This window comes from Tupaia chinensis, unplaced genomic scaffold (assembly GCF_000334495.1).
Source record: "Tupaia chinensis unplaced genomic scaffold, TupChi_1.0 Scaffold000481_1, whole genome shotgun sequence".
In the NCBI taxonomy this organism is placed as follows: domain Eukaryota; kingdom Metazoa; phylum Chordata; class Mammalia; order Scandentia; family Tupaiidae; genus Tupaia; species Tupaia belangeri.
In genome coordinates, this window is record NW_006159993.1 from 40,837 (window position 1) to 51,442 (window position 10,606).

A 10,606-nucleotide genomic window follows, 5' to 3' on the forward strand; every position below is an offset into this window, starting at 1 on the left:
ATATATTTTATTTCAGCCCTTAAGGGCTTCTTTTGTGCTCTATCTTTTGCTAAATATTTGAAAATATTTAAGTTCAGTGTGAGAACAATGTGTGTTTAACGGTGTTTGTATGAAAAGTTCTACAGATGCCAGTCAAGTCCACTTGATTTGTGGTTTCAGTAAGATTTCATTCCTCTGCTTATTTATTCATTAATTAATCTACTTAAGTCTAGATAATTTGTTCAGGAGACACAGTGGTGGGTTAAGATCTGTAATGAATAATGTGTTACATTCTCTATCTATTTATAGACCTAGCAGTTTTTCTTTCAACTAAGTGGCTGCTCTATATTGTTGGATAGATACATATTATTATTATTATTATTATTAATATTATATATTCTAGGTGGTTTTATTCTGTTAATGGCATGTAGTGTTCTTTAGCCTCTTATAATTTTTAAATTTATTATTATTATTATATTTCATATTTGCATATTATTGAAACATAAAAAATGAATTTTTTTACTATGATTCATGCTATACTTGTTCTGTTATTACCATATTAATTATTGTAATGAGATAATTTTTTTATCCTACTATCCCTTAAATAGTTTCCTTTTTTTCTCCTTGATTGGTTCCCTCTCAACACTTCCAAACTAAAACATATGAAATCCCTACAAGTACTAGATGCATAGAAAAAAAATGGTAAATATTGTTCTTACTAAGGGAGTTACAGGTCAAGCTCACAATGAGATAATTAACAGCAGACAACTTGGTGAATATTTAAAAAAAATAAAGACAATAAAGAATAAATGGTGGTCATGCTGTGGTGAAAGGGGAACTCTCCTTCATTGGTATTGTGAAGATATATTGGTCCATAAACTGTGGAGATATAGCGGTTCCTCAAAGACCTATAAATGATACTACCATGTGATTCAGCAATTCCTCTCCTGGGCAAGTAGAAATGGATAAAAAGTTTAAGTCTGAAAAGTCCTTGCACATTCATGTTTATTGCAGCATTATTTACAATTGGTAAGAGATGGAACCAACCAAAAGGTCGATGGACAAATGAATGGATTGGAAAAGCAAGGAATGTGTATTTTTTGAAATATCACTCATCTGTTCAAAAACTGGCATTTGATGAAAAATGGAAAAAAATGTGATATTTACATTTACATTCAACCGAAGCAAGCAAGGCTATAAATGAGAGACACTGTATGTATTCACTTCTGCATTGACCAACTGACCATACTCAGTGGTGAAGACTGTAAGATTACAGGACATAGAACCACTGAAAATGGTTGTGAGTTTTAAAGACAATGTGGGAAGTGGGTAAGACAAAGGCCTGAGAGGCAGGAAATAAACTAATAAACTAATAAAAAAAGTCAAGACGTAAGACATTTATGGGGCTCAGAAATGGATCATTATCTGGTAATGATAACATGTTTTGTACCATCAGCAGGACTTGTTTGATGCTTATTCAAGTTGGGTGTTTCAATCTCTGTTCTGAGTGGTGTATAGTGATTAAGTAGATATAATTTTTAAAACTAGGTTAGAAAATTCAAATTTTAATCTCAGGTTCATAGTTAAAAATTTACATATGGAAAGACAGAATGTTGTAAATATATTTGTCAAAGCAAATTGACCCAGAGCATTTAGTAGCATGTGGTTCATGTAACAGGAAACCTACATTTGCTGCTTATGATACCTCCTGCCACTCTATCAACTAGTGTTGGATCAAAAAATCCATATCCAATTTACTTATTAGTCAAGAGTGGGAAATCGTTATCTTCAGATTCAGGGAAGGAACCTATTCTTTTGAATTCAACTTTTCAATGATAATGTTTTTCTTCTGCTTCCTAGGTTGAGGGAATTATTGACAAAAGGAAAAATGAAAAAGATAAAACTGAATATTTGGTTCGATGGAAGGACTATGGCAGTGAGGAACACACGGGGGAGCCAGTGCTAAACCTCAAAAATTGTAAGGATTTCACCCGAACTTTCAGTAGGTATCATACTAAAAGGAAGAGAGTAAGCAAACTGACCAGGAAAAGCAGGGCCTGCCCAAAGAAGTCTCAAAAAATATTTCCAGATCCACAAAAATGATATTGTCTCTTACATCTCCCAAATTGATAAGAGATTGGCAAGACCCATGAACACAAAAATTATCCACTCATTGCCAATAGTAAAAATGTCAAGAGAAACTCTACCTCATTTCTCACAGGCCAGAAGATACAGACCTGGCCAGGTCCAGTAAAAAGACACTTCTGCCTACCAGCCCCATGAAGTATGAGATGGTAGAAAATGACATTCAAAAAGAGAGCCTGCAGGAACTGGACCCCACTGAACAATGTCTGGACGACCGGCCAGTGCCACTTCTAGCTGCAGACAGACATAGACATGGAGCTTTACTGGGCCTTTGGGTGGAGAAACTGAGGATGGAGAATGCACTCAAAGTAGCTTCTCTAGAGTCTGTGGTTCCTGGCTCTGTACCTGCAACCATGATCATAGACTTGACTGCTAGCAGCAAATGTAAGCCTCCATTTCTGAGTGAATTAGCTGCCAATGGAAGAACCAGGATGCAGACACCTATCTTAGGAGTGAGGGCTGGGAAGAGGAATGTTCCTGATGAAAGAAGACACCAGCCTTCTGATAAGCATTTGTGTTTCAGCATGAGACAAATAGAAAGTTCTTACAGATACAGAAATATTGTCATCCGGAAGTGGATGGCTTCACTCACATCTTGCTGTCTACAAAATCATCAAAGAACAACTCACTAAATCCAGAAGTAATAAAAGGAGAGGAGTCCAGAGTGCCTTGAACATGGCTGCTGCCACTGACAGCAAGATCATGCTTCTCAGTGCAGTGGGAAGTATCTTCTGCTGTGGGCTTGACTTTGGTTTTGTTTTGTTTTGCTTTTTGCTTTTTTGTTTTTGTTTGTTTGTTTTTTACATTGTTTAACAAACAACAGGAAAAGAGAAAGTGTTAAAATGGCAGAATCTGTCCAGACCTTTGCGAATGCATTCATTCAGTTTTAAAAATCCCTTTATTGTAGCAGTAAATGGTCTGGCCATTGGCCTAGGAGCCTCCATACTGCCTCTCTGTGTGATGTGGTGTGGGCAAGTGATAAAACTTGTTTTAAAATACCCTCTACCAACTTTGGACAGTGCCCTGATAGTTGTTCTTCTGTCACGGTTCCAAAAATTATGGGAAGGGCATCTGCAAGTGAAATGCTGCTCAGTGGGCAAAGACTGCCCAGGAGGCATGTGAAAAAGGCCTGGACTCCCAAACATTCTTGCTTGAATTCTTCAACCAGAAAGTCATGGTTAGGATTCAGGCAATGGCCTCAGGTGATTCTGTTGTGTTTGTGGAGTCCAAAGTCCTCATGCCCTGTCTTATGCAGCATGAATTAGAAAAGGCCAATGAGAGAGAGTGTGACATTCTCATGAAAATCTGGAGCTCCGCCCAAGGTATGGACTACATGCTCAAGTACTTAGAGAAGAAGACGGATGAGTTTTGATCTAATGACTGGTCAGGTCAATATCATTGCACTCAGAAGTACATCAGAAGCAACAAATTGACCTATGCCACCCTCACATCTTGAAGCAAGTTCACCCTTACTTTAACTAGAACATGGGACTGGAAAAACACAAGCCTTCTCTTATCATGATGGTTTAACTAAGCTACAGTAATTTATTTAAAAAATAAATCACTGTTAAGCACCTCTGTCTAAGCATTATTACTTTTTACTTGTATACAGACAGGCATCAGTATAAAAAGAGTGAGGTCTAGACTGTTGTTCAAATTACCACCTTTTATTTTCTTTGGCGAGTAGTATATTGAAAATATAGAATTAATGTTTCATGGGTTTGTGTGACAGAAATACCTAGAATAATGCTTGTTTTTCTCTTTTGTTCTTACAAAACACAGAAGCCCCGTGGATATTTGGTTTGCACTCATTTCTCCAGCCCCAGATAGTGATATAGATCTGGGATATTGCCTTTGTTGCCTTTGTTTTACTTCAATGAGAAGTGAGCCTTTTCCTTAAGCATAATGATTGTTCATGTGCAATCCACCATATGAAGAGAAACATATGCTTAGCATTCACAAAAGCTAACAACCGATTTCCCCTTCAGCTTAAAAATTGTCTAGCTTTAAAAAAAAATTGTCTAGCTTTTAACACATTGACGTAAAAATAAAAAAGTGTGTGACCAAAAAAAAAAAAGTGTGTCATGCCGTATTGGTAAAGCTCTGTGCACTTTAAGTCACAAAGTTTAAAATTAGTCTTTGTGAGTTTAAAAATGGGTCCTCAACATTTGGAAAAATATAATAACTATATATGTGTTTTTTATTGCCAAGAAACAAACTCTTCTAAATCCAACTCCTCTTTAAAACAAAAGAGAATGACCATCTATTGGACATTTATGTTTTTTGGTCTCTGCTTTTATGTCTGTACATCCCACTGAGTGTGGGGTGCTGTCCAAAAATGCCCTGTGTGATCACAGGGTGCATTCCTTGTAGAGCAGGGATTGATTCCTGACCACAGATATCTGTGATCAGCTAGACCTATAGGCTTTCAATCATATTGAATATATGAGGAATGAAATAATATAAAAGCATTATATTTATATAGTTGTAAAAGTTAGAAATTAACACTCTTTACCCCCCATAGAAAGCTGTACATTCTGTAAATCTAACATTTCCTGAATTGAATGGCACAGTACATTATGTATCTGTGAGACATACTGTTCATTCACTTCTCTTGAATTGCTTGTATATGTATGTATTATATATGTATGTGTGTGTGCCTATGTATAATCTTTACAATCTGTAGAATTTTATACAATAGATATTCAAATGTAAAACTTAAATAAGATGACAGTTTTAAACAAAACCACATAAGAAGATGACTCCTAGCTCATTTAAATTAAGGAAGAGTATAATTAAATGAGAAAGTATTAAGCTAATATAAAAGGAAACTAAAATCATAGTAATTGAAAATACTCATAAAGAAAAATAAAGCAAATTGCTTTAAAAAAGTAAACACTACCCCCAATACTGCCAAATTAAACAGTGAAGAAAGTTGGAAATCTTAAATTTTAAATAAAAAGTTTACATTGGTCACTGCAGCATAATAAGCATGACTGCTTTACTTAGCATGAAACAAGTCCGTTAAATATATAGGCCAGTAAACTCTTTCAGAAGGGTGCATTTGGGTGGAATTCTAAGACACTAAATTTCTACTAATTTTAATTATTCATTTTATTTTAATTTCCACGGAAGTATATTTATTTATCTTTACAATGTATAATATTGTGAATGGAATGGTCTTTATTGCTTCCCCTGTTCACCTACCACTATCTCACCCCTGCATTACCTTATGTTACTTTGTTGAGTATCTATTGTTGCCCACCCCATTTCTATATCTTGCACACTTTTAGTTTCTGGTATAAAGCACAGAAAAGAGATATCCATATTGAGGGAACACATACAAAATCTGTCTTTCATAGACTGCCTAGCATTAAATTTTTCACGTTGGGTCACTTTGTATGAAATGTAAGAGACTGCTCATTTTCTTATGGCTGAGTAGTATCCTTTTGAGTACATATACCCAAATTTTTCCAATCTAATGATCTACATTTGCACATTTGGGTTGGTTTGATGTCTTAGGCATTGTAAATAATGCTGCAATCACCATGGATGTGTAAGTGTTTTTCTGAATGAGCATTTATTCTATCTGTTGGGTAAATATCTAAGAGAGGAATATTGTGTTGTATGATAGTTGTAGGTTTCTAAGATATCTTCATTTCATTTCCCTAGGTATTTGTACTAATTCGCATTCCTACCAGCAGTGTAGGAGAATTTCCTTTTCCCCACAGCCTCATCAGCTTTAAGTTCAGCTATTCCAAGGTGCCAGCAATTGATACGGTGGTTAATGGCACAAGCCTTCTACATGTCCGACCACAGTTTGAGTCCTAGACGTGGTGGCTTAGTTTTCTACTTTCCATCTCTCTCATATTCTCCCTGACTCTGTCTCTGATCAAGTTAAAATAAATAAATTAATTTAAATAAAAGTAATTCTTTAAAAAAAAAAAAGAGCAATTCTGATCTGAGTTAAGTAGTATCTCACTGTGGTTTGATTAGCATTTCCCTTGTGATAAGAAGTATTTTGAATGTTTTGATATGCTTGTTGCTTTTTCTCTGTCTCTCAGGAAATAATCAGTTCATTTTCCTAATGTTTTTACTTGGACTCTTCGTGTGTGTGTGTGTGTGTGTGTGTCTGTGCATAAGCTGCTTGAATTTCCTTATATTCTGGTTATTACCCTGAACTGAGGCATAGTACATAAAATAACTTCCCACTGTGAAGGCTGTCAAATAACACAACTTCTTGTTTCTTTTGTTGTGCAAAAGCTTCTCAGGCTAAGATAGACCCATTTATATATTTTGGGGACTTTGGCCTGTTCTGAGTGGGTCTTTTTTATGAAGTCTTTGCCTACTCTAAGATCTCCCAGAGTTTCTCCTGTCTTTTCCACCAGTATTTTTCTAGTTTGGAACTTTATGTACAGATCTTGAATTGACTTTGAGTTAATTATTGTGAGTGGTGAGAGAGAAGAATCTAGTTTCATTTTTCTGCATATCCAGTTCTGCCAGCACCATTTGCTGTAGTGACTTTCTCCCACTGGATTCTCTTCTGCCTTTTCTCTAGATTCGGTCACATGCATGTTTGGCATTCATTTGAAAGTTCTCAATTCTGTTTCCTTGGTCTACCTGTCTGTGTCTTTGACTATAACATGCTGTTTAATTTTCACAGCTTTGCAATGCATTTGAAAGTCATCAAGTCAGCTGCCTCGTACCTCATTCCCCTTGTCCCTGTATTATTGCTTTGGTGAACCAGGGTCTTTTATGCTTTCTGAAAAATTTTGAGATGCTATTGTTTCTATATCTGTGACAAATGCCTCTGGTAGTTTGATTGAAATTGCCTGGAATTTATAGATTATTGATGGTAGGATTGACATCTTGATTAAATTATCTTCTAATTTAGGAGCATGAGGATTATTCCATTTTGTGTATCATTTTATTTTATTTTCCTAGTACTTCCCAGTTTTCTTTCAGAGAATTTTTGATGCCTTTGGTAAGGCTTCTTCCTATAAACCTTATTGGTATTGTGGGTACTGTAATTGGGATTTCTTTATTCAATTCTTTCCTAGTTTGTGCATTGTTACTGTAAAAATGCTATAAAATTTTGTATGTCCATTTTGTTTCCTGCCACTTGACGCTATTCACTTACTATTTACACTAGTTAATCATTTTGTTTTTGTTTTTTGTTTTTGTTCTTGTGGTCTCTTTTGGATTTTTCTATTTATAGAATCATATCATCTACAAACAGATATCATTTGACTTCTTTATTTTCTAATGGACTGCCTTTTATTTAACACTCTTCTCTGACTGAATTGGCTCAAACTTCCAGTATTGGCATAAGTAGGATTAGTGAAAGTGAGCTGCCATGCCTGTTCTAGTTTTCAGTGGGAAGGATTTCATCCTTTCCCCTTTCAGTATGATGTTAGCTATTGGCTTTTCATTAATGGCTTTTATTGTGTTAAGGGATGTCCCTTTATTAAGAGTGTGCTGGGAATCTTAATCTTAAAGGGATGCTATATTATTTCAAATGCTTGCTCTGTATCAATTTATGAGATCATTTGTTTGTTGTGATATATTACAATTATCACTTTGTGTATGTCAATATCTTTGAGTCCCTGCAATAAATCCTACTTGGTCATGTTGTCTAATATATTGAACATGTTGAAAATGGTTTTGTAGAACCTTGTTGATAATTCTTGATTTTCCATTCCTCATGCATGTGAGCCTGAAGCCATCCATTTTTTTTTTTCTTTTGTCTGGTTTAGGAATTAAGTTAATGGAGGCTTCATGGAATACATTTGGGACATCCTTCCTTTTGAGGTTTTAGAGATAGTTTAAAAAGAACTGGTGTTAGATTTCCTTAAAGGCTTTGTAGTTTCCGGAAGGAAAGTTGTAAGCAATAGGGCTGCTCCTTGTTGGGAGACTATTAATTACTGAGTCAATCTCTTTGCTGGTTATGTGTCAGTTGGGACTTTATAATTCATCCTGCTTCAATCTTGGTAAGTTAGAAAAGTGCTAGAATTTAACCATGTCAATTAGGTTTGATTGTTTGTTGTCATAAATTGGCTGACAGTATTCTCCGATGACATTCTGCATTTCTCTTATAGCCATTGTAACATCACCTGTTTCCTTGTTGATTTGATAGATCTGATTCCCTACTCTGCTCTTGATTAATCTAACAATGTGTCAATTTTGTTTATCTTCTCAAACAATTAGTTTTTGGTTTCATTTATTTTCTGTATAGTTCTTTTATTCTTTATTGCATTGATTTTTGGTCAAATCTTTATTTTTATTTCTTTTGTCTTGGCCTTTTTTAGTTTGTCATTGTTGTTGTCTTTCCAGTTTGCTGATTTGTATCATTAGTTTGCTTACTTGTCACCTTTCTGTTATTTTTTTGTTTGTTTCTTGTGGGCCCTAATTGCTATGAATGAGTTTCTTAGGCTAGTTTTCCCACCATTTCATAGGGTATAAGCACATGTTTTTCATTATCAGCGGCTTGATTGATAAACCTTTGGATTGCAGTCTTAATTTCTTTTATAATTCTAAAGTGATCCAGAAGTAGGATTTTTAGTTTCCAAATGTCTGTGATATTTCAAGGGCTCTTTCTGTTGTAGATTTTAAGTTTGATTCCATCATAACCAGAAAAAGTGTTTGAAATAATTTCTATAACTTTGAATTTGTTTATTGTCCTATCATGAGGTCAATCATTGAAAACGTTCCACGTGAGGTTGACAAAAATGTGTATTTTGCGGAAGTTGGGTGAAATGCTCTGTGAAATCTCTTAAAGCCATTTCAAACATGTTATTATTTAGATCTTCTCTATCTCTGTTTAATTTGGTCTAGATGGTCAGTACAGAGGAGTCTGTGGGGTGTTGAGAAATCCTACAATTATTGTGTTGCAGTCTGTTTCTTCCTTGCGATCTCATAGTCTCTTTCTGATGTTTAGGTGCTGCAGAATTAGGTGCAAGTGTTTAGGTCCAAGATATGACGTATTTACAAGTGTTATATCTCCTCAGTGAACCAGTCCTTTTAGTACAATGTAATGTCCTTGTTTGTATCTTGTTACATTTTTCATTGAAAATTATATTTTATCTGATACTACTCTGCCAGTACACCAGCATTTTGGGTTTCTATTTTCATGATGTACCTTTTTAAAGTCCTTCACTTTCAGCTTACATATGACTTTATCATTGAGATCTGTTTCTGGTAGACCACGTATGGATAATTTCTGTCTTGTATCTAGTCAGGAGCCTGTCTGAGTCTTTTAAAGGAAGAATTTAGTTTGTTAACCTTCATGATTGATATTTCCAGGTTTATCTCTATCACTTGGTTAGCTATTTTCTCAGTTGTTTTTTGTTCTGTTTCTGTTTGTCTCTCTTTTGTTGTCCTTTACACAACACACCCTTCAGTACTTCCTGTCAAGCCGCCTATTACTTTTGAATTCTTTCAGCTTATATTAACTGGGAATACTTTTATTTGTTCTTATTTGAAGGGTCATCTTTTGATATTTTGAATACATCATCCTATCTTTCCCTTGCCAAGATGTGTTGTTACCATCATGGAATAGACTTTACAAGTAACTAGAGGTTTGTCCCTGCCATTTTTAGAATACTGTCCATTTCTCCATTTAAACCCATCTGGATAGGGTGTGCCAGGGTTGAGGCTCTTTATATGTTGACTCTTTTAAGGTTCTTTTTTACTTTCTGCATCTGAGTTTTACCATGTAGCTTTATATTTGGAAAAATAAATCAATATTGTATTTCAAAAAAGAGATTCTTTTGTCCAATTAGCTGATTTATTTTCTTACAGAATACTCGTTATATGACTATTTGGATGTTCACGCAGTTAGTATTTCCTGTATGTTTTTCTCAATTTTGGCTGCCTTGGCTTTTTGATTACTTGGTCTACACTGGAGATTTTTTTCTTTCAGGGCAGAATTTCTGTTATCTGCATGGTCCAATATAATGTTAGTGCTTTAGAGGTAGACTTTAATTTCTTCTGTGATATTCTTCATTCCCAGAAGTTTGGCTTGACTTTTGTTGAGGATAGCTATTGCTTTATTGAATTTCTCTTTCATGTTCTGGAATTGTTTTCTCACATCCTGGAACTGATTGTTTTCCCTTACACCTCACTGAATTTCATCACCATGACTATTCAGAATAATTTGGCTGATATTTCTGTTTATTTATTATTATTATTATTATTATTATTATTTCAATTTGCTGTTCATGAGGGTCTAGTATGCTCACCGAGGGAAGTGTTACAAATTATTTTTAAAACTTCTTCAAGATATGAGCTGGTTTCCATTTTGTATTGGCTTTTTGTTATTATTATTAATTGGACCAGATTCTATTGTACTGGAAGAGGAGATTTCAATATTGTTTCTCAACTGTGTGCCTATCAGAGAGCTCTATTTTCCAGATGAAGAGTAGTTAGGGGTACCTTCATGTGATCAGCTGCTCTGACAAATTTTGAACGCCTGATCAGGTAG

At 35.0% G+C, this 10,606-nt stretch overlaps 1 pseudogene; it reads left to right on the forward strand.

The window, feature by feature from the left end:
- The first annotated feature begins 1,392 nt into the window (after positions 1-1,392).
- Positions 1,393-3,496, forward strand: LOC102501027 (chromodomain Y-like protein; annotated as a pseudogene).
- Positions 3,497-10,606: the final 7,110 nt, after the last annotated feature.